Raw genomic sequence first — 23,288 nt, 5'->3', positions numbered from 1 at the left:
GTACAGTAATAAATCGCAATATTATGTTTGTCAATATGAAATACAAGGCAATGTTGTGCAAAAAGGACACCGTACAAAAAGCATTGCATTTCCTCGCCTGTCCGATGTGGTTGATTTTTGGATATGTTGTAGCTGAGGACCACCCGGTCAATTGTTTATGTGCGATCAACTCCCTATGACTAACCCTGTGTCCTCCAGAGGTAACCAAAGGTCACACAACGAGTGTTGGTAGAACTGGTTCAAACTTGGCATACAAAAAGTAGTTGTGTGTTATACTGGGCTACGGCAAATGAGGATAGTCCACTTAACGGTGTGACATTTGGTGACCTGCCTTTTTCTCTATATACAGCTCTATACAGATTGATGGTGAGGTCAAAAATTAAAATCTGGAACAGCTTAATAATACTCTTGTAGAGAGAATTTAAATAGTCCAAAATAATTTTATTTTAAACTTCAAAGGAAAACTAAAAATCATCATTGGTATTTTAATGTGATATTACATTGTTCTGTGAATCTCATTTGATATAAAATTTATTTAAATTAATTTAAAATAATTTATTAATATATTTAACAATAAAATAATTCATTCAATTAATTTAAAACGAAAACAAGGAAACATGTATTTGTAATCAAAACTAGATTAATACAACAATTCAATGTATAAATATATCTAAAACAAGAGATTTTTCAAACAAATTACAATCTAGGAAGGTATTATAATTTTCTGTAAAGCTATTGAACTTGCATCGTACATACGTACATTATAGAACACACGAACGAACAATAAAAGATATACAGTGAACAATACTTTTTCAACATCTTTCAAACTATAATTTGCAATTATTAGTTCCAAGAGCATTAGAAATTATTATGTAAACCTTCAAATTACAAGTACAAAGTGTGAAGATAAACGTCTCTCAGTTACGAGGTGCACACCAAAACTATCTGCTTTTCTGTTCTAAAGTCCAATTCTTTTGTCATTTGACGAAAGCAACAGTGGCGTTGGAGGCATGCAATCCAACCGTCGTCTCTAGGTAGTGAAAATTTTGTTTACTAGGTGGCAGCAGTTGAGTCGCAGTGCTTTAACTAGCAAGAGGTTTTTCTGATACTGCCTGGGAACATGGAATTTTCGGTTGAAGAGCAATGGGTAATTGTGAAATTTCTCATGGCAGCTGGAAGTTGTGCAGCCAATATTGGTGGGGTGGGGTGTGGTGATAGTGCTCTTGCAGAAAACACTCTCAGGAAGTGGGTGAGTTTAAGGCGAGGATAACGAGTGTGAGCAAAGGCCTGGACGTCCAACAACAGCATTACCTAACGCAAACATTGCCTTACGCAAAATTTCAACATGGCAGATAAGCGTATCACCATGTACGAGATTTATGATACACTGGGGCTCACAATGGGAATAGTAGAATGAATAATTACAAACGAACTAGGTGTTTCTTCTTGCTGGGTTTCACGAATGCTTAATGACGATCAAAAAAAGAGGTAAGGATTTGATCACGTACTGCAAATTTGACACGGTTCGGAAGAGAGGGATGACTATGCTGCATGCTACACAAAATAGACAGAGCAATGGCAACTGTGTACCAATAAAGACGGAGAGTTTGTTGAGAATTTGACACACGTTAGATCCTTGTATTTCCTTGTTCTTGGAAATTAGAACGAAACGGCACTTACTTTTGATATGCACCTCGTACCTTACATTTATTCTGACTATATGGGGAGTTGCATGCCATTTTTTTTTTACTGTGCAAATCTCAACATATATATAATCCAATTTTTGGCATTATATATATGTATCGTTTACTGAAAGTAAAAGTTTCTGTATTTGATCCAAAATTTACAACCCAAGTAAATGTTTAAAGACTGACTTTTGTGCATATATACGTAGAATGAGTTTCGGATAACATCGCGCTATCGATACTTCATTTTTCTTACATAAAATCTCTGCACATTTATTCGAAAGTCTAGTACAAACAGGACTCATTTCCGTTCATTATTCGTGACGCTTAAACTACACTTTAACCATTAAAAACAGAACTCTATAATGCAAAAATATGTACTTTTTTATAAGATACGCTTAATTATGCCACTCTCGAGAAATCTACACTTAATATCTTTTAGTAAATAATGTTCTATTATCACAGATATTTTATTCACTCCACAATACAATCATAGCATACTTGCAATTAAGTATTACACATTCACAACTCACAATATCATGCACACATCAACTTCATTCCACAAACATATGTACTTCGGAATAACAATTCAGCAGGAATTATTCCCCCTTAAAAACATAAAATATTTAATTTAAGACACGTGTGTGACTAGTACCAACACTTTCCATCACATTTTCCAGAATTTATGTCGCCCGTGGTTTCTTCGGTAACGAACCAAATGCAGATATCACAGTAATTTAAAGACACGTGTGTGACTAGTACCAACACTTTCCATGACATTTTCCAGAATTTATGTCGCCCGTGGTTTCTTCGGTAACGAACCAAATGTAGATATCACAGTACCTTTAGTTCCTGTTACAGAGGTTGTAAGAGACGGTGGAATAACTGTCGTAGGTTTCAACATTGGCACTGGCCCTGGCAGGCCGGCACCCACTTGATCCCATTTCGACTTCCGTTTCTTTACATCCTCGTCGGCGCCCTTCTTCACCCTTCCAGACACAAACTCCAGCTTTGTTTTCTCCTTTTTCTCTTTCTCCCGCTTATCCATTTCGGCTTTCTGAACTTTTGCTAGTTCCTCATAAAACGATTCCTTCCCCCAGCGTGATGGGTCATACATATGCAACGGATAATTCGTCCCAAATTCATTGATGTTACAGAATTGGATCAGTTTCTCATATATACTAGGATTTCGGAAAGATTTTCTTTGCTGAATCACCGAATTCATATCTAAACCACTTCTCATCATTTTATCATACAACCTGGATATCTTTTCTTGTAATTCATTCGAACATCTGCCAGGTGGCTCTGGTGGTAGTTTCACGTCATCAATGTTACTGGCTGGATCAGAAATGCGGTCAGAATTCCGAACACTTGGATCCCACTGGTTATCTTCCTCCTTTTCACTATCGGCTTCATTTAGTTCATCGTCAGAAACCAGGGTGTCGTCAAGATACGACACAAGAGAAGTAACTATTCGATGATTCTGAGTCGATGATTTGGTCGCCGCCCGTGGGGTCACGGGACTGGAAGCAGAGTAGGTGCTACTTGGAGGAGATTTATCAGACTTCGGGCTCTTCATCTCTCCCTCCTCATCCTCACCTTCAGAATCTGTGTACGTCGCCGTCAAAGAAGCTAATGCAAAGCTTGATGGTCCAGTAATTGGTCTCTTATACATGATTCCACCTTATTATGCAGACCACTACAACATCAAATGGTACGTTTCTTCTCCTACTGGAACTACTGCTTCTTCACATTTCTGGAAAAATTAAATTTCAATAGAAGTACAAACTTCTTACATATTTTGTACAAGAATAACTGTCCTGAATTGATACCGATAAGAATTGAAAAATTAAATATATATGTATTAATTAATTAACTTTAAAAAATCTTTTAAAAAGGTTTCAACCAAAAGAACTCGCTGTTGTAAAATGAATAAGTTGAAAATTTTCTAATGTAATGATTGACTGGCAGACTTTTCTGTGATTTTTTTTCTTTTTATGATTAAGTTCATTCCTTCTTTTTATTTTCTGTATAAAATGTAATAATGTATTTTAATTTATGTAAGACTTATATAATTAGGGATTTATCTTTGTTGAAGTTCGAAGATAAATAAAGAAACTGTTTGGTGCTTATTTCCATAATTTAGAAAATATTGCTCGAATTCAAAAAATCAAAAACCAGAACAACCGATATTTGTACACTATGCAAATTATTTTGTATCGGTATCAACTTAAGACGCATTTGAAAATGTTAAATAAAAATATTTTTAAATACTATAATCGTTTAGATATACACACTAAACATTTAAATAAAAGACAAGTTGTTAGAAAGGTTTGGATTATACAGGGTGTTTCAAAACAACACCGACAACACTTGGGAGGTGATCCCTAACACCAAGACAAGACGAATGATATAGACCAACCTAGGTGCTCAAATGCTTCGTTTCGGAGTTATATGCTGCCGGAAATATATATAAAAAAAATGAAATTTAAAGGGCCAAAGCTCCAAAATTATGAGACCTACCATAGTTGGGTCAGGACTTCATTTAGGAACTAGTATGTGACCTATCCATACATTTAAGTTTCGGAATCATATGGTACCCACGCAATAATTTTTATAGATGTAGTTGGTGAGTACTTCAAATTATATCCCCTTAGAACAGCTCCCTCCATAAAAATTGTTCCGCGTGTATCTTAGGATCCTGAAAATTGTATTTTTGCATAGTGCGCATTAGTTGCTCAGTGAAGCCTTGAACTGACTACGGTAAGTCCCATAGTTTTCGAGCTACGGCCCTTTAAATTTCATTTTTTTTTTCATGTTTTCTGCAGCCTATAACTCCGAAAGGAAGCATTTGTGCACTTAGGTTGGCCTATACTTTTTGTCTTATGCTAATGTCAGGAATCACCTCCCAAGCATTGTCAGTGTTGTTTTGAAACACCCTGTATAGGCCAGAAACATCTCAATTACAGATTTACGTAAAATTCACACAATGGAACATTTGTTTGAAGGAACCTTATGATGTCACGTCTTATTTATGTATTAACCAAGTCTCACATATAACTGTGAAAACATTTTCACAGTGGAAATAACTAACTGTGAGACATGAAAATGAACTTGGACAACATCTACGACAAGTTCCACTCATCACAAATATTCACTTGGACAAGTTTTGATAAATGTTCTAATTTAGTACTTGCCGAAATTTTCAATGAAAACTTACATCTTCCTCAGCAGAATTTTCTGCAGCAAACTTACGTTACATGACACCGCCGTTGTCATATAGAACTACCGTAACAAACACTTTTTCTCTACTAATAAAAATATATAAAAATTTCTCGACATTATCGGTATCAAAAGTGTGATTTTTTTTTTTTTAACTCACACAATCACTCGAAAATCTTTTGATATTATTCAATGCCTCCTGAATGGTGCAGTTTCAGAGGCATTCTGTATATTGTAATCACGCTCGACCCTGGCCATAAGAGGTAAATACACGGTTCTGATTGCTTGGAGCTACTCGTTTCTGGTTTGTACCATAGTTACAAACGGTGCTACAGATTAAACGCCAGATGCTGTCGGTCCTCGTAGCCGAGCATGATAGCGAGCGGGCTAGTAATGAAAATTGCTTTTGGCGTGGATTCAAACCCGGATCAAGGCAAAGTTAATTATTATTATTTTTTTTTTTTTTTAATTTTCCTAACACTTTTATCATTAAAATAAGATGAAAATAATATTCATTTGCGCTTATACGTAATTCATAATGCATAAATTGTGCTTTTTCCACCATTCACCTAGAGATTTCTAATAGCCCTTATAAACAATGATGTTATAAACCAGCAGGAGAGTAAGAAGTAGGGCCCTCGCAAAACGAGGGGTTGTAGGGGGTAATCGGGAGTCAGAGGGAAGAAGTGCGAAAGGCGCTAGGAGCGGGAAAGGTAGGCATATGCTTCCTTACCTTTCCCCTTGGCGTGTAGTTAAATTTACATTGAAGTTGCATCATCCGGTCATGGCGTATTGTCACGTGGTAATTTATCCACTTTGCACACACAACCTTGATAATAATAATAATAAAAAAAAGTTATTTACTTACGTTACGAAACACACATGAGCGAGCGTCACCAAGTGAAAGGGTTCGTTTTATTCCACCTTAGGCCCATGATGATATCACGTGACATTACCTCACACTCGGGTGGTGCAACTTCGATGTAATGTGACCAACTTAAAAACAGTCGGCTAGGGTAGTGTGAAAAAAATATATGCGTTTCAGAGTGGAAAGGAAAAAAAAAATAACCTTTTTTACTCATAATATCAAGATATTTGTGGATGGAGTTACTTGTATATATATATATATATTGAAGGAACGGTTTTCTTATGATGCTTATATCACAACATTGGATGTCAAGAGATCTGATAAGTTTGCAGTAAATGCCGCTGAGAAGGATGGGAATTTTCACTGAAAATTTAGGTTAATTACTAAATAGCAGGCTTATACCAAGATTAGTCCAAGTGAATATTCGTAACCATGCATCAGTTTAGTTCTTGAAGTTATTTCCTTCATCTCATTGGCTACATTTAATTTTAAAGTCAGCATAGGGTTGTGGCACCATATATCGAACACTTAAGGACATTCCTATGAATATTTAATCATTATTTTATATCAGTGATAAACAGGGCACTGTTTTAGCGATAAAACTGTAAAGGTGTTATTTATTGGTTGAAACCAACCCTTTATGACAATTATAATTAACGATTTTGAAATTTGAAGAACATTTAAATAGCAAAGTTGTATTACTTCATGTATCGAACAGGTTGTGTTATATATCGATCAACGAGGTTTTAATTATCGAACAGGCTGTTTTATATATTGAAGAGCGGTGTTTATAAATAGAAACAGGATATTTTATTTTTAAACAAGTTCACTTTAAGGATAATATGGATGTAGTTTCATTGTAAACACATTGCAATAACTCATAAAATATAAACTAAGATAGCAGACGCAAAGAGGAATACATATTAAAATGTTCTAAGCTACAAAATGTTTGTTTCATATCGTCACTATTCAGCACAGAGAGGAGCATCTTACGTTAATCCTTTTGGTTGCCTTTCTTCTTATTCGGTTCTTTCCGGCATTCCTCGCAAGATATTGCATACACTTTCTTCACCCTAAATTGTTGGGGTTTCTCCGTGGCTTCAGGAAGTTTGAGAAACTCTTTAAAAAATCTTCAGTACTACTTGAGGAAGGCAAGCATAATAATTACGAAGCAATCTCATCTTGATGCAATATTTTGACTTGTGAATTTTTACTCCAGTTTTCGAAATGATGGCACCTAGAAGATCCTTCTTGGGTGAAGGTGCGTACACATTTAAGCGTTCATTATGCCATGTGTATTCACGATTATCCCTTTCTTACTTCCAGATCATCAAGCACGAACTTCAGTTTTTGATGAGGAGTAGGGAACTTTTGTTGAGAAGATGAAGGGGTACTCTAGTCACTCTCTTGCTGTGGTTTTCCCACTGGGATCTTCCGGATATCGTCAACACACTTGGTATAGTCCACAGCAGCAGGACTCAGTGGATAAAGACCACACTTACGAAATGCGCTTTTCACAATTTCTGGTTTGACGGCATCATTACAAACTTTCTTCAATTGGGGTGCAAAATTTACCTTCGTTACCGAGAGTTTTGATTTTCTAGTCCTAAAGAGCATTCTTCAATGCTCGTTTCAAGGGTGAAAATACGCCTACATCTGCTGGTTACAGAAGATGAGTGGCATTGAGGAAAAGACAATAGACCAGTATTCGATGATCGTGACAATATCCACTGACTTGAAGTGATAGTTGATTCCTGTGCCCATCAAGAAAGAGAATACCAGGAAGTGTGATTTTCTCAGTGTCTAGCCACAGACTAAACCGTTGGAGGTAAGTCAAAAATGTTGTAGTCTTCATTCAGCCAGTTTCTATTTTCTCATAAATCCATAGTTCAGGTACATTCTTCTTCATAATTTTCTTAAGTCGTATGTTGCTGTAGATAATCATGGTTTGGGCGCAACACCCGTCAGCACAGAAATTGCCAAGTACTGTTATGCCCTCTTATTCTTTAGATGTTGCTGTAATTTGACGCTGTACTTCTCTCACACCAAGGTACTTTCCTGAAACCATGTGGAACAGAAAGTTTTTTTGTCTGCGTTGAGGATCCTTCTTGGGTCTTCCATTATTGCACTTAATCCCTCAGATTCAAGATAGCTCTAAAGTTCAGCAAACCAGCTGCGCATTCTCTCTTCCAAAACCGCAGCCCTGCCCTTCCTAGTAGTTTCAACCTTCTTCTGAGATAGACAAGGATGTCTTCCCATAAAACAATTGAATCAAATTTTTCCGGGTCTTCCATGCTTGAACAATGTGCTTCTTCCTAAAGACTGTACATTTCCCTGAACAGTGCCAGTAAATTACTTTTCTTAAACGGAAATATTCTCTTTGCCATGTTCATTACCCATTCAGAAATTCCCTCTTCTTCTTGTGGGCTCAGGAACGGCTTCCGGCCAAGAGCAATCTCAGTCTTCTGACGCCCAGATAATTTATCGTTTAAAGTTGAGATTGGAACCTGAAAGGTTCTCAATGCCTGCCTTTGGGACATCATACCGGACCTCACCTGCTGAACAGCTTGTCAAGGCAGATAACGAATAATGGAATGGTTTCATTTTCTGACAGGTTTGATTCTGATTTTGGGGACACCTTCCTTATTGGGTTTCTTAATTTTGCCCATTGTCAAATCCTGAGTAGTAGTTAAGGATACTCAACAAAAATGTAAACAATTATTTATGATTAACTTCAACAGGGTTACTGGTCTATACATTGAGAAGAAGAGCCCGGGTCAGAAGTGTGAAATAATGCGATCAGCACGACGTAAGGCCTCGATTAGATAGGCTCTCTTTGACGAAACATTACTAAAAATGGTAAATCTAAATATTTTTATAACGGTTTGAACCCATGAACTATCAGATACAAGGTGGATGGCTTACAATTCAGTGTAAAACTCGGTATTCAGTGCAAAAGAAATCAACAACTTAGTTAAATTAATATGTAACTCACCAACAGCCATTCCAATTACAATAATATTCGATATTACGAAATTGGTCCCGAATATCGAACATTATTTTCTTTTCCTTTCAAATAAGATGATAGCTGAAAAGTAACATTATAACAAATAAATACACATATATTGATATTAACACATCGTATTATTAAGTGGATACCTTGTAATGACACCATCACACATAGGAAAAGAGATTATTACTGCGGTGCTGCACCTTACAAAAAATATAGCGATTCCTCCAATCTCCCACCAAAACCACAGACTAGAAAACTTCCCCGTGTTCGCTAATATCAAAACGTATCGACCTATTGATTTTTATAAGTTTGAAAGGGTGTGTTCACAAATTTCAGATAGTACGCAACGTTTTTGGTTTTCCTATTTTTTAACGAAATGACCAAGGTGTTCGATATTTACTGCCATTACCCTATCTAGATAATAGTTCTTGCAAAAGAAACTCAAACTCACTGGCCATTTCTTAAACAGATAGAATAAATTAAACGTTACCCCAGGATAATCCACTTAAATTGTGGTGTCGAACTCACATCTCAAATGTAAAGATGAACGTGTTCTCTCGAGATTGCGATTTGAACATAGCCTGCACAGATCCAATAACTTGAGAAAAACTACATACACGTCAAATATATTTGTTATAACAAGTTTCATCACAAGTGCTGAGACATGAGAATGTATAGTTTCATGTGAGATCCGAGTCTTCTGCATAAAAGATAAAAAACGCTCATTTCTAGCAACTTGGTGATGGAAGACAATTACATGCCATATTAATTTATTTCAAAGAGCTTCTATTATGCTATTTCGGCTCAAATCACATGCAACTGCACGGCTACTAATTCGTTTGCTAATTCGTTTGCTTCCAATAAGTAGAGACGAACCTCTTTCGTTAATGCGATACGTGCCAAACGTTAAAAAAAATATGTGTATGTTTCAGGAAATCTCAAACTTTTCGTTTCAGAGCCAGACATCGCATTTATATTATCGCAAATTTGTGAGAAATTCGGCATTACTTGCGATAAATGCGAATAAAAGCGAAAAAGTGGAATTCTTGCTAACTATTGCTAAAAAAAAAAGCGCATTTCCAATATTATTTAACTTAAAAATAGTTCCATTTTACCGAAAACGTGCCAAACGCTAAATTAAGTTCTCCATAAAATCTGTAAGCTTGCATGGCTTGATGTCACTTTCTGGGATTTTCAACGCCTCTTTGTCCGAGGCCAGCCGGGACCCTTATGCTCGTTTTATTGTTGGGAAAACGAAAAACTTTCAAAATAAATTAGAGTTAGCTCAAGCAGGAAAATTTGGGTCTGCTACTGCAGAGTTGATTAATAACGGTAGTGCTTCTCACCAGGCTGAAGTTGAAGTAAAGTTGAAAACCTACGTGTCAAAAGTATTGATGAACCTGCAAAATTACACGCAAGCAAGTGACAATAATTCTGTTTGGAGAGTTTACGGCTCCGGAGCTCTGGAGTTTTTGATCTAGAAACTGTTTCACTTCATAAAGATGTAGACATCAACAAAACTGAACTGCTGTTTAAATCGTTGACTATGTTTTGTGGTGAAACTGTTCATGATCTGCTGGTTTCTTACGGTGAATTTAAAAGTAAGGTTATTGAAGTTTCTCAACAGTGAGGATAAGGAAGTTGACATTGTATCATTGTTAAACAGTTTAAAAGTTAACCGCAAGTCATTTGCAGTGAGCTCGTTACGTTTCATATGGTTGCCAGTCTCGAGTGTTGATGCCGAGAGATTCTTTTCCAAGTATAATATGATAGTTCTGACAGGAGAACAAAATTAAAAGAAGAATAGGTAATGTCTTGCTGCAGGTTATGCTTTAACTAAGGATGAGGTTAGAGGAAGTGTTTAAAAGTGAGGGAAAGCACATAGTGGAAGATAATTTTAACGGTAGGTAATGTTACCGTTCCAACCAAGCCGCTTAATGCTCTGTGCATATTTCAGCTTGCACTTTCACTAATTTCGCAAAATCATTGGACCGCTTCCCAAACTGCTATTGCTAGAAGCCATACATGACATGATAAACTAATTAACCTACCAAATGAAACACGTGTATTATACTACTACGTAAGTGGTGATACTTTCGTGCACAGCAGTACCCAAAATAACTCCACCATTCTTTCTAGAAGATCTCATTAAATTGAAAATTTTACAAAACACAGAATAGTTGAAAAAAATACCTCCTATTTACCCAAATTTTACGTTATCACTTTTGCTTTTCTTTGTAACAAGCCATAGTAAATACAAATTCACGATATATCCGTACTGCACTACTTAAGAAAATATACAGTGTTACAGTGAAACCTGTAAGATTGGCCCCTTCAGTAACTTGGGAGTTCATTTTGTCACATATCTATGAAGTACGTGATATGTTGCAAGTACTGAGAGGATGGCTAAGCAGAATTTTTAAACACTGCTCGCAGTGTCCTCAAGCCGGGGTTACATCATTTTGATTAAAATACACATCCGAAGGGAGATGAAGGGGAACTGAGTATCTCAAAAGCCACTCAAGTTAGGGAGATGGAGTTCGACATGTATAAATAAATTCTTCATTAAAAATAACCAGACACGTGCTCCAGCATTTTCGAAAATTCTGCATCCAAGGGGAGTCATAAAATGTCCAATGTGAGAAATACCAGCTTAAAGTTTGAAGTTAATCTCGAGAAATCTAGTAAGCGCTTAGGACGAGCTTGATGAAGTACGTATTCTAAGGAAGGAAAAGGGGTTCAAATTTACCTTTTCCAAATATTGTCCATAAACCATACTCTTCCCGTGTGAAAAATGAGTTATTACAGTCAGTTCTTTAATAAATTATAAGATTACGGAACTAATCATGTATTTGAACAGTAATATTTTTTTCGGGGGGGGGGGGGGGTATTTCCGTTGTTCATCCAACAATAACATACTGATCCTGTGAGAATAGTTGGAATACAAGCAGTTTACTCCATTTAATCATATTGGAAGAAATGTCCAGAAACAAAGATGGCTTCTTAACTGGACATTTCTACAGTGTTCATTCATATCTTATGTGCTGAGAAATGATGTCGGGTTCGGGTTCATCGTCCCTTTCAGCAGCAAGGATATATCACACGTGGACCTACAGTTGAACGTCGGATCCCAACTACATGAACTCTCACCTGGACTCGAACTCGAGTCTTCCGCACCAAAGACGTACGTTGTCCATACAGCTACGTGAGAGCTCGAAGTAACATAAAGCTAACATATTACCAGAGAAGTATTTATCACTGTCATTTCAAAGTTAACGTGCAGAAGGGGCGAAACTAGAAGAGACTGAGAGTGGGCATGACAAATGACAAGAGTGTATCTCTCCACATCCCAGAAGGGTTGTGCGGAAATGTCAAGGATCCTGAAAAGTCATTATTTCGCTTAGTGATGGTTTGGTGGGGTTGGGATCAACGGCAATTGAATTCAACTTCATTAAAAAACGTTGGTGAAAGTGTATTAAGAGACAGTGCTGGAACCTGCTTAAACACCTTTGACTATCACCGTGTTCCATAATGAGCGGTGGAGCTTGCAGGACAACTCAACACCAGTCCACAAAGCAAAGACGACACGGGAATGGCTTCATGGACTTGCCTAATTTCATTTCATTGACTGATCGACCCTACAGCAGCCCGGCCTTGACCCACTGAATCAGTTGTGACCCATGCTTGAGAACATGGTTTAAACGAAGAGGCACCGTACATCACATTGGGCGTCTCAAAGCATGCTCCTTCTAAGCGTGTAGGACATTCTCCGATAGAGACTGATCTTGCTGTGATTTTTATTTATTTATTTGTTTATACATACTTCTGGCCATTTACTGGGATCTACGACTTTAAGTCCGCCATGTATGAGGTATATCCCTCAGCGAGAACACTATCCGGGGAAAGGGGAAGGAAAAAGGCAGCCTGGAACCTACGGTATGTTAGGTACCATCCCGGCATTTTCCTGGTATGAATGAAGAAAACTCAGGGAAAACCTCAAGATGGAGAGTCTGGTAAAGATTAAACACGAGACAATTAGATCCGTGATGACTGGTCCCGAGACTTAAGGACTTCGTGGCCATTTCGAGAAGTGATTGGTGATACGTGTTAGTAACACCTCTTACGTCTCTCACATCGTATTATTATTAAATGTGTTTTACAACTATTTCCGTATTTCAATATTATCATGGAACTAATGATATAACTATAATACTATTAGGATAGACACTCATGCAAATTGGACAGTCTTCTGTCCAGCCAATAGTGGCGAAATTTACCAGGTTCCACTGTAGTTTTATTTGATTGTAACACTGGCAAGAAAAAGTTCCACCTAGATGTTAGCGGTACTTACATCGACTTAAGTCTGACAGATCAAAGGTAGGCGCACTACTATCAGAACTGCTGTTTTTCATTGAGTTGATATTAACAGCCAGCTGTACACACTGAAAAGAAAAGTACATTTGAGCTGCAAATATTAATGTGAATTGTATAAAATAAAAGTGGAAAGTATCAGATAAAATGTGCTAAAATCAACACTAGCTCAGCTTAAACTTAGCCTAAAAGTTACCTTTCAACTCCTAACTGATAAAGTCTTCAATCTTCCCTAACGTAATCTTATGATAAATTAAGACCATCTGAACCAAGAACCAGCTAGTTTCCTTGTAGTCAGAGAATATTATGGTGTTAATAGTAGTAATTTAGCCATAAAGCAATGCAAATATACTGTTTCTAGTGCGTTTGCTAAGTTTTGAGACTGGCAATAGTGCTACGTAACCGATGACGGAGCAGAGTAAATGAGAGTGCAACACCTGATGAAGGTGTTTGAACAGTTCCTGGTTTGCTGCAGCAGATGTATGAGCTATAGTGCTTGAAACGAAAACAAAACAAAGGGTAGCAATCAAATTTTGCGTTAAACTTCATAACAAAGCGGCAGAAACGGTGGTGAGTGCATACGGTGATGAAGCGCTTTCTCCAGCGAATGTTTTCAAGTGGCATACTTGGTTCCATAATAGTGCAAGGATTTCGCGGACGACTATACGAGTAGGCGGCCGACAACAGTTCGAAATGCAGAACAAATCGAATTGGTGACAGAGAAATTGCTTGAAAAGTCATTGCCAGTCCTTAAGGATAATAGCGCAAAACCTGAATATTGGAAATGATGCTGTCAGGAAAATCGTGGAACAAAATCTTTAGAAAAGGAACTTTTGCTCGATTTGTACTATACACTCTGACTGACGAGCAAATCGAGCTGTGAGTATCCGTTCGATGGAAATGGCAGACAGGAACACAGTTGATTCAAAAATACCATAACTGGTGAAGAATCACTGCTTCACGCGTACAAGTCTCCCAGAAAGTGCCAACTAGAAGGTTAAGTCGGTATTGGTTCTTTGCAGACGAAAAAATTCGCCTTCAGCAGTCATGCGTAAAGACGATGTTGATGGTGTTCTTCGACTGCCGAATTGTACTTCATAAAGAATTCAAAAACATTATGGACCGGTTGTTGATGAGACTTCGACGTGTTAGGTTGGAAGTTTTTGATTCTCACGAGTGACTCTCCTCCCATGACAAACGCGCCTTACCAAGAAGAGATTCTTGTTGAGCAGTTTCTGGCCAAAAAACACTTTGCCTGCATCAACCAACCTCTTATTATCCCGACCTAGCCCCAGAATACTTCATTTTGTTCCCCAAGGTTAAATCCAAATTAAAGGGGCAGAGATTTGACTCCATTTCTGACACTCAACAGACTGTTACCACTGAACTAACCAGAATCACAGTATCACAGTATAAGACGTCCAGAAGGAGGTCTTACACCTCAACCAACACCTGTGTCACTACATGTATCGAAAGAGGAGGGATGTATGGGGAACAATAACATGTGGAACGGTTATTCTGTCTTATTTCCCTTTTACGCCACCAATCTCAAAACTTAGCAGCCGAACTGTGTATAGTATTACTGTTCTGAAAGATGGCAAGGTTCTAGAACACAGGTTCCCCTTCCCGTTGAGCTGTAATAAACACAGAAAACAACATGCCCTGCGATGCTCTAACTTGCCTTCGCTTGCTCGGCAATACTATGGGAATTAAACATTAAACTTTGGTACAGAAAGGAACCAATCTAGCTACTAACCTATATGGGGAAGACCTGTGTTCTAGAACCTTCCCAAAAGATTTAGCCACACACTGAAAACGATTTAGCCAGGGTTTCCGAGAATCTCACCACATTTATATAAGTGTCTGGAGGACGAACTCTGTTCTGCTTAAATAGTTACCGTCTCACCATCTGGTGGGCAACCAGTGTTCCATTCTGAGTGAGAGCTGGTTTAGATTAAACAACGACCTGCACGTGCCCGTATCACTTACCCTAATTTGTGAAAAAATGAAATCTTTGAGTTTGACGTCCCAAGTGTATAGCGGCTAGGCTAAAGGAGACGGGATGGTGAAATAATGAATGAAACGGTGTAATGAAGAAAGTGGGAGAACCCCGACCACTACAAAATTCACTTAACGCGAGCTGGGATCGAACCAGTGACCCCCAAACATCAGAGGTGAACGCTCTACCACTGAGCTACCGCGGCCCCGTGAAAAGACACGAAAATGCTATCATTGAATCACCTTTTGGGTTAACTTCCTTAAGTGGTAGTAATATGGTGGAAAGTAACGAAAGCCCACGACGTTAAAAAACAGCCTTGCTTTAGCAAGGCAAAATACAAGCAACAAAACTCCTTAGAAACTAATTTACTTTTATGTTAAATTCTCATTGTAATTCATTATTTGACAACACGCTTCTAGGATGAGTGCAATGAAGATAATCCTAAAAATTTATTTTACTGTAGTAATAGTAGCATAGATTGAAGCAAATCCGAGCTATGCAGCATACAGACGCGAACGGTACTACCAATGAAGCTCCTGATGAAATAATTGCAAGTGATAGGATACCACGTAATCATTTCCAGAGCATATAAGTTTACACGCATATTATGAATCTATACTCAATTGTTTGGGCATGCGTCATGGAAATAACTATTAGGACATCTTAGAGAACCATTTAAAGCAACAAGAGTAAGAAAAATGCTTTTTCCTTTTTTTAATTTGACAGACTATTCATAATGTGCACCGCAACTTGTGCTACGTAACCACTAAAAACAAGAATTGTCTCCAACCGTGACGGTTGGCAAAAACCATGGTTTTTATTTTAAAAAAAAAAAGCATTAGGGGGGGTAAGGTTTGTTTCGCCTTGGTGTTATGCAACAACGGGGTTATGTTGCAAGGGGTCACATACCTTAAAGCGGAATCCAAACCGCTTCTTGGCTTACATTCGAGAGACATTATTTTCCATTTGGACTCGAAATCCATTTGTGGACTAATTGGCCACAAATGCGATACCTCTGCCGACTCACTCACGATGGACTCCTGATAAAAATACGTTGTCCTGATCTTTACATACTTGTTAATATAATTGTCAAGAGTTGTTTTAGGAAGACAAAAAGATAAACAGCTGCATAATTGAACCAAAATACAGAATTATATATAAATCGGAAAAGTCCCGTTTTATCCATTGGGAAAATCCTAGTGTTACTTTAAATGCAAAGCAATAACGGGAAAATCACGTTATTGCTCTCCATGTAAAATTTTAAGGTCAAGCTATCATAATCAGTACGCTAAAACTGAGGTATTAAATTACAAATTTAATATGTAGATATCATTCAATAAAATTGAAACAAAGTCCAATTCAAGCTAATGTTGGAAGCTACGTAGGCAGTTGAAATTTTTTTTGCAATTTCTATCAATATATTTAAGCAACCTTGGCTTCTTTATATAACAACAGACATTCAGGCATACAATTTGGTGTCGTTTGGTATGTTTAGGCTTAACATCCTTATGTTATACCGAGGTTATCAAGAAGACGACTTTAGCTTAAAGTGACATCCGAACCGCTATTTGGTTTACACTTGAAAGAAGAGTTGTGATTTGACCGAGAACTGAACATGGGACGCCTTGATTAAAACGTGAAAAGGAAATAAAACTAATGCAGATGGCTTGACAAGTGGAAACGTCACCATGAAGTTCAAACGATTTAAAGCATTTTTCGTGTTGTTTTTTTTTCTTTTTTTGTTTGTTTAAACTAGTAGTTTTTAAAAAACAGCTGGTTTAAACCAGCCAACCCAGCTAATCGTGTCAAGAGCAAGAGCGAAGCAGAGGAGTCCGCGCATAAGTTCACCCGTAGGACGCAGGTGCGTCATCCATTGTGGGAATGTAAATGAACAAAGATAGTGGAAAAACATTGAATTTTGATTAAGTAAGGTTGGAGTAGGTTACGTCAGTTTAACTATACTCTTTGATTCGAGCGTGAAATATGATTTTAATATCCTATGAAGGAGATATTCTACCTTTAACTTTTGAACCAGAAGTGGGAAGAGAGAGATTGCCCGACGAGCTGAACATCCGACATATTGAATTTACGAACGGTGGCGACATGAATATTTACAATACCCAATCCAGGCCACGTTGTAATCTCATATATATATTTTAACATTCATAGATGGTTATCACTTACATTAACACTTTTAATAATATAGTTACATCTACATGGGAAGAAATTAATTGTAACTCGCAATAATATTGGTATCACAGAGGGCTGAGGCAGAAGGCATTCATTACTTTCTGGTGTACAAATTAGTACGTCACAGAAACGGACGCTTTATCTAGTCTAGTGTCGCTTAGTCTACAGTGCTATAAACTGTATTGTGTACAGCTGTTGCTTGTGGCCGATTATATAATGTCGAGCATTATATACTTCTTGCTAAGTCGTACAACGGACACTTGGTGCTGGTCAAGTTTAGGCACACCAGATTTTCGTAGAATTTACAGGTAAAACTCACTACTCTGCGTACAAAGGCATGTGTATAAGAAACAATGGTTTATGTTTGGATGAAAGTAATCTAATTTAAAATACCAAATGTAACCTAACCTAATTTTTAACAGAAAGTAGCAAAATTACAATAGTTCTTTCGTTTCAAAAAAAAAAAAAAAAAAAAAAAACACTGGCTCACTCAAGTAAACACTGGCCTTAAATAGTACCGATAATACAGTTGTGTTTTATGTTTACAAGTGTAAGCTTACTTATGTAAAATCATTATTATTTTTTTACGATGGTGAAAACAAGTAAGTGTTTTTGAACAATTACTGTATTACATACTATTTCCGCTGGTGGAAAATTTGTGCAGGATACAAAAGCTGTATTTTAGTTTACAAGTACTGCGTTACTAGTGCGAAACCATTGCAAGTGAATAGGAACTCATATCACTGCGAAATTTCACGCGCATTCCCACCGTCGCTAACGTGCCAACTTCCTTCGGACGCAGCCCAAACTACTACTCATACCCACCAGCTCTGCCCTCCCCCGAGTCTGTTAGATAACATTCGTGCTTCTTTTTGGGGCCAGATAACGTAGATTGCTTATAGGGATGGCCACAAAGTTTCGGTTCCGCGAGAAACCGGTTCTTGGCGATCTGATTTTCACAACCGATTCCAGACCTGGATCCGAAAAAGCCGGTTCCGGATCTTAAAAACCGGTTCTAGACCTGAATTCGAAAACCCGGTTCCGGACCGAATCTTCTAAAACCGGATCCCTTCACAACCGAAACCCTGTTCAACGACGAACCGGTTCCGGCCATCTATAACAGAATGTAGCAAAGCAATAAGCAGAAGGTGAATTTTGTGTCAGAAAGGTTTTACAATCTTTAGACATACAAGTTTCTGTAAAAAAATATTCGTTGAATGCACAAATACTGAAGCTTAATGCAGTATGAAAGCAAAAAATGGCTAGGTTTTCTTTCTGTAGCTGTAATCTTGCCTTTGCACTGCAATGTATTTAGAATTTGCAGGGAATTGAAATTATTTGCTGATACATTATTCTGGTAATTTTTCATCGGAAATACTTAAATACACACAGGAAAAGTAAAAGTTACTTAATTAGTGAAAGCTGGAATGAGTCCGAGTTATTTATGTTCAATAGTGATTTTGTATCACACCATTTGCTTCACAACGTGTTTGCGAAAATTAAAATTAGCTGTAGCTTACACACACACACACACACACACACACACACAAAAAAAAAAAAGACCTGTTTGATTACGTTCACACGTTCCTTTTTACAAGACGACACTGTACATAAATTCAGAACCGGTTCCAGACATGGATCCGAGGACCTGGTTCCGCAACCAGATCCGTTCAGAGCCGAAAACCGATTCCGACCATCCCTATTAGTAGCCACATAGCGTAGGTTGCTTCGCAATTTTCACACTGTAGTTTTTATAACATATGTCACGACGCTGTATTTATACGCAAATCGTGTAAGAATTGTAATTTTCGAACAATCACCCCTCTAGTGGCCGAGTTGGGGAAGGTTCTAGAACACAGGTAACCCATATAGATTAGTAGCTAGGTTGGTTCCTTTCTGTACTAAATTTCAATATTTAATTCACATAGTGGTAACTATTTATTTTGGGCACGGCAGTGATATACTGTCAGTAAACACTATTGCCGAGTGAGCGTTAGCGAGTAAAGGCGGGTTAGAGCTAGTGATGGGTAAATTCCCGGGAAGATATTTTTCGGGAATATTTCCGGGAAGATTCCCAAAATGGGAATTTATGTTCAATCAGAAAGAAAATTGCATTCTATTACTATATTATGATTTCAAAGTTGAATTAATTTTTATATCACACCATATTATTACTGTTGTCCACAGAGGATTCTTTAAAATGTATATTCTGAACGGTACAATCTTACTTTATTAACACTTTATTATATTTAGAAAGTACGCATAAATGTATATTTATTTACAATATGTTCTATCAATTAAATATGTGTGAAAACATTATATAGAAACAGTTTAAATTTATATGTGAGTGGATTTGCTCAACTTGACTGTATTACTGATATTATATAAACACATTAAATTTATAAATGTTATAAACTAATTAGATTGGGTAAATGCTAGCAGATACATGTCTCACCAATTTATCAACATTTGCGCATACATATTTATGTTCACAAAATTTACAAGATACTTACTTGTCTTTATATTTTAGCACGTAACATTGCCATACAAGACCTATCATTGTACCTATCTCTCGAAATTCCATAAGTCAATTCACATGTAAAAGAAGTCCAAGTACCTCTTCAGAAATTCGAGTCAGAGAGAGGAGACAGACCAACGTCTATTACTAATGGTGGTTTAGGGTTTATTAATAGTACTTCATCTGTATTTCTACATAATTCTAAATTACTTTACAAAATAGTTCCTTTTCATCATTTGTAAATTAGTACTTTGCTAATTTTGGCTGTTCTTTAGCATCGGGGGCCAGCTTTTGCACCTACTATTTTGCGATATTCTATTCCGATGCGGTTATTTTATGGTTTCATACGTTAAATTACGATACCAACATTAAATTCAGACAGCGTTGCAGAGCGAGCGTTAGCAAATGAAGGCGGGTTAGAGCCCCGCATGGCACGTTGTTTTCTATCTTCGTTACCATCAATTCACTTTCTTTTCTCGCATAAATCACTTCCACTTACCTTTACGGTTTGTATAAATTCCCTACTGCCCTAAAAAAATGTGTTCGATACTTTCTTGACTACTTGAACATCACTATCAACTCATTTCTTCGTAAATGATCCTACTTTTTGCTAGGATCAAAATGGAACAAAAAAATTATATTATTAGTTATATAAAGCAGTCAAAGAATTTTAAATTTTTTCCCTCCAAATTCTTTAAAACCTAGAATTAAATCATAATATATTAAAATAAAGTAATTAGTCATATGGTTCCTATAATTTGGAAGATAAAATAAAGAAATGGAAATAAATTCCTTCCCGGGAATTTATAGGTCAGGGAAAAAACCCGGGAATATTCCCATTTTTAAATTCCTTCCCACCGGGAATATTCCCACTGCCCATCACTAGTTAAAGCCCCGCAGGGCATGTTGTTTTCTGTCTTTCCTTCTTGGGAACTGAAACTGCAACTGTGGGAACCGGTTCGGATGATTTGGTAATTGTCACTGCCTTGCCTAAAGTAGACTTGCCCACATAGTATTGCCGTGCAAGTGAAGGCGGGTTACAGCCCAGCAGGGCACGTTATTTTCTGTCTTTATTGCAGCTATATGGGAAGGGGGACCTGTGTTCTAGAACCTTACCGCCGAGTAGAGCTTAATCTACAAACTATACCCTGGCCGGTGAACGATGATTTCTGACAGCTTTGCACAAGGCTTCACCGAGCGAGCAGAAGACAGCAGGTCAACCAATCTTAGGCTCAGAACCTGTCGCGTCTCCATGGTAACCACCGCACATTGCCAAACTTTCACTCACCCCCTCTCACCCTCAACGAGGAAGCAGACGATTCTCTCCTTGCGCGAGAAGCACATGGCAACACCGCACTCCTCAGCCATCTTCGCGAGCTGAGCTGTCAGAAATCATCGTTCACCGGCCGGGTATAAATGGGATATTGTCAGGATGGCATTTAGTATCTCCCCTAAATCCATCGACGGCTCGAGCCAATACTTTCACTTATAGTGAGCCGTTGTAAACGATCACTGGGAATCCAAGTTAACAGTTTGACAACACTGAATGAAAACCCCGGAACATCGATTCCGGTAATCGCTTACAAGAGTAACTTAATCAATTACTACATCACAGTTACAAATAACGGACCCTAATCACTACCAAGTGAATCAAAGTCACTACCCAGCGATAGGGCGGAAACTAAAAATTACTCATTATTTCGTGTATTGTACTTAAAGTTGACCTGCAAGGATATTTATTATACTCCTGCAATTTTAGGTGTATAATTTCCGTTCTTGTAATTGGCTATTTTCAATCTATACTATTACAAAGAAGTGCAAAGTTTTCACTCAATACTGGGAGTACGAGTGAAGAACTGGTTAACTTCGTTATAACCAACCAAGCAAGATGCAAATATCTGAGAGGTTCATATTTTATCTAAAATATTACGTTCAATAGTAAAGCAATCATTAGGAGAAAAGGGCAAAATATTTTATTATGACAAGAAACCAATTGTAAGATGACACATTGATATTTAATCACATTCATTTCCTGCGCTAAAGAAAAAATCACAAAATGGAGTTACAAAATTCAATTTTTTTAACAAAACCTTTTTAAAACACTATACATAATACATACTCAATATGTAAAACTTTTGCACAATACTGACGAGCAAGACATATTCAAATCTCCTTCTGTTTCTTCTTCTTCTTCTTCACATAACAACAAAACAAAATATCCTTGGAATCAAATATCAATAGGGCCGCGGCAATTGAGCCAAATCGGCAAAATCATTCAAATTGTCTTGTGCAAGACTTGATTACGAATAGGTATTGATTAAAGTAGGGATGGCCAAAAATTTTCGGATCCGGATATCCCGGATCTTGCCGGATCCGGACCTAGATCCGGATCTCGGATCCGAAACTCAGATCCGGATCTCGGATCCGAATCTCAGATCCGGATCTCGGATCTGAGTCCGGATCCCGGATCTGGATCCGGAACTCGGATCTCAGATGTGGGTCCGGATCTCGGATCTGGATCCGAAACTCGGATCTCGGATCTAGATCCGAAATTCGGATCTCGGATCTGGATCCGAATCTCAGATATTGATTCGTATCCAAACCTACATCTGAAATTGTGATGATAAAATTGAATATCTAAAATTCGTCAAAACTTTTTTCGGATTCACTAATATAGTAGGATGCTGTGCTTTTAAATGTTTCCATAACACGTTTGTGCTATCTTTGTTCTTTATGTTATTTTAACCTTGCAATATTTACTTTCTTATATAAACTTTCTTATTTTCTCATATACAAATGAAATATCTTTTAGATAAGACCCTTCTAATCGCAGGAATACTGGACAAAACAAACTCTTTATTAATAGTAGTTTCTGACTCACTAGAGTCCAACCATCAACAAGTCTTTCACTTCGAAGGTACAACAAAAAATATAGACTGGTTGGCGTGGAACAACAGTAGATCTTTAAACATACACACGAGAATTTCAGGAGAGCGATATGGTTGTGTAGTATTATTAGTATTAATAAAAGTGTTCGTTGTACGACTTTATTACCTAACTTATGGCTTGCCCTTCTGAGGTCAGGAGTTTGTTGAAGGAGTAAATATAAAAGAGATTTCTGTTATTTCTTCTTCACCCTCCAGGTTTCTTTAATCATATATTGCAGGACGTAACCAAAACATATCCATGCATCGTATCATTGAAGCGTTTTGTGTTTTGTATATTAGTGTTCAAAAATATTTAACATATTCGTATTTGTTCATGTGATCTCAGGTTCAATTCTCGGTGGAACATACATGAGATAATTGAAAGCTGAAACAATATGAAAATAGTATTTAAAAGTCAGGAAATTAATATTAAAACTTTACTATCTATTGTGACTGTAAGGCTATAGTTAAATTAACCCACACGTTTCGTGAAGA

At 37.3% G+C, this 23,288-nt stretch overlaps 1 pseudogene across 1 annotated transcript; it reads right to left on the bottom strand.

The window, feature by feature from the left end:
- Positions 1-429: 429 nt before the first annotated feature.
- On the bottom strand, positions 430-22,061 carry LOC145674508 (SAP30-binding protein pseudogene; annotated as a pseudogene). Its single transcript, XR_014128958.1, has 3 exons — positions 21,986-22,061; positions 13,140-13,230; positions 430-3,441 (listed from the first exon to the last, which is right to left on the bottom strand). The product of XR_014128958.1 is annotated as an SAP30-binding protein pseudogene (transcript).
- Positions 22,062-23,288: the final 1,227 nt, after the last annotated feature.

This window comes from Thermobia domestica, chromosome 17, assembly GCF_964235325.1.
Source record: "Thermobia domestica chromosome 17, izTheDome1.hap1.1, whole genome shotgun sequence".
NCBI lineage: Eukaryota > Metazoa > Arthropoda > Insecta > Zygentoma > Lepismatidae > Thermobia > Thermobia domestica.
The sequence above is the reverse complement of the archived record's forward strand: the minus strand, read 5'-3'. Positions and strand labels throughout refer to the sequence as shown.